This window comes from Saccopteryx leptura, chromosome 5, assembly GCF_036850995.1.
Source record: "Saccopteryx leptura isolate mSacLep1 chromosome 5, mSacLep1_pri_phased_curated, whole genome shotgun sequence".
In the NCBI taxonomy this organism is placed as follows: domain Eukaryota; kingdom Metazoa; phylum Chordata; class Mammalia; order Chiroptera; family Emballonuridae; genus Saccopteryx; species Saccopteryx leptura.
The window spans coordinates 40,340,524-40,342,959 of record NC_089507.1 but is presented as its reverse complement, the minus strand read 5'-3'; the positions used below and the strand labels follow the sequence as shown (position 1 = coordinate 40,342,959).

Sequence of the window (2,436 nt, the reverse complement as noted above, 5' to 3'; positions counted from 1 at the left end):
TTGTCTTTTGTGTCCCTGGCTCTTCTCTCATGCTTGCTCTGATGGAGAAGGCCACCTGTCAAGGCACTCAGAGACAATCTCGGACCAACAGCCAACAGGCACTGAATCCTACCAACAGCCACGGAGTGAGCTCGAAAGTGATTGTGTCCCTGTTGACCTTGGAGATGACTGTGTTCTTGATTGAAACCTTATGATAGATCCTGAAATTCAGTGAAGCCTGGATTTCTGACCCACAGAAACTTTGAAATAATAAATGTAAGTTGTTTAAGTCACCAAGTTTTAGGGCAATTTATTAGCTATAATTAGCAATAGACAATACAATAAGAAAAATTAAAGTATATAAGTTGAGCACTGAATTTATTATTTATTTATTTGTTTATTTATAATTTGTTTTGAGCAAGAACAAGGAAGAAAGAGAGAAAGGGAGGGAAAGAGAGAGAAGTATCAACTCCTTGCTCCACTTTGTTGTGTATTGATTGCTTCTTGTACTGCTTTGTCTGGGGATCAGACAGGTGTTCCTAAACTGAAACTGGAAGCCTTGAGATTGTTGATGACCCCATGCTCAAGATGGAAATTCTGCACTGAAGGCAACGACCTCCATCTGACCAGGCGGTGATGCAGTGGATAGAGTGTCGGACTGGGATGTGGAGTATCCAGGTTCAAGACCCCGAGGTTGCCAGCTTGAGCGTGGGCTCATCTGGTTTGAGCCCAAGGTCGCTGGCTTGAGCAAGGGGTCACTCTCTCTGCTGTAGCCCCCCGATCAAGGCACATATGAGAAATCAATAAATGAACAACTAAGGAGCCGCATCAAAGAATTGATGTTTCTCATCTCTCTCCCTGTCTGTCTGTCCCTCTCTCTGACTCTGTCTCTGCCAAAAAAAAAAAAAAGACAACGACCCCATCCATGTTCAAGCTGGTGACTTCGGCAAACATTGAATTTAAAAAATTTAAAAGATAAACAGATAAAGATCAATTAAAAATTTTATAACAAATTGGAGATTGGAAAATGGTAGAACTAATAAATAAATCCAAGAACTGATTCTTTTGAAAGCAATAAACTTGTGACTAACCTAAGAAATAAAAAAGAGGAAAGCATGAAACAAAAGATAAGAAATGAGAATGGGGAAATAAGCACAATCACAGAAAAAAATTTAAGTACTCGGTTCAACTTTATATATTACTCAAATCTTTAAAAGAAAACATTTACTGTATTTTACACCCGATTCTATTCCTCTTCCCTGTGGGGGAGTGAGCTGATGTAAATGTGGGCTTTCTGGCTTTATTCTAACTATTCCCTGTAATTAAGGGTCATGAAACAGGGTGAAAGTCTTAGAGAGCACTATTTTTTTAATTCTATTTTATTCTATTCTATTTTTTTATTTTGGCACAGAGCAAGTTTAATTGGTGAACGCTGATGGCAGACGTAGTCCAAGAGAGACAAGCTGGAAAAGCTGACAAGTGACTACAAGGGAACCTAGGAAGCCTTGGGGCTACATTCACAGTCTCACAGAGGTGATGGCACAGGGTTCTGGGCACAGCGCTCTGGGCACTGCGAGAATGTCTTCAGCCAGTCAGCACCGTGCATAGTCGATACAACCATTGCTGTCCTTATGCCCTGCCACCAGCGTCTCTACTTCCTTTATCATTTTCTCACCCAATGTGGCCAGAACATGCCGAACCTTAGCACGCATGACAGCGCCATTCCTTTCCTTGTCAAACACCTTGAGGCCATCATCGTAGTCTTCATAGGTGCCCTGGTCCTTCTCCTTGGCCATAATCTGCAGCATGGGCAGGAAGTGCTCCAAGTCCAACACCTCTGTATCATCTCATCACTATTGGGGTTCCCCAGGACTTTGAGCACCTCGGCGATGGGGGGTCTGGCCAGGGCCCTTACCTTTCCACATCCTCACACTGGTTGTACATAATCTTGCCATCCCCTATTTGTTCAAACAGTTGGAAGGCCTTGAACTCTGTGGTCTGGGCCTCGGTGAAGTCACACATCTTGTGTGTGTGTGTGTGTGTGTGTGTGATAGAGATAGAGAGAGGGACAGATAGGACCGACAGACAGGAAGGGAGAGAGATGAGAAGCATCAACTTTTTGTTGCAGCACCTTAGTTGTTCATTAGCTGCTTTTTCATATGTGCCTTGGCCAGGGGGCTACAGCAAAACAAGTAACCCCTTGCTCAAATCAGCAACGTTCGGGCTCAAGCCAGAGACCCCATGCTCAAGCTGATGAGCCCGCACTCAAGCCAGCGACCTCGGGTTTTGAACCTGGGTCCTCTCTGTCCTAGTCCAACACTCTTATCCATTGCACCACTGCCTGGTCAGGCAAGTCACACATCTTGACTATTCAGCTCTGCCAGAACTTTTCCTGCAGTAATGGCTTCAGAATGGTATTTTTTAACCTGTATGTCACAACCTATTAATGGTTCATGA

The 2,436-nt window shown here is 43.7% G+C and overlaps 1 pseudogene; it reads right to left on the bottom strand.

The window, feature by feature from the left end:
- Nucleotides 1–1,571: 1,571 nt before the first annotated feature.
- Nucleotides 1,572–2,001, bottom strand: LOC136406466 (myosin light polypeptide 6-like; annotated as a pseudogene).
- Between the last annotated feature and the right edge of the window lie 435 nt (nucleotides 2,002–2,436).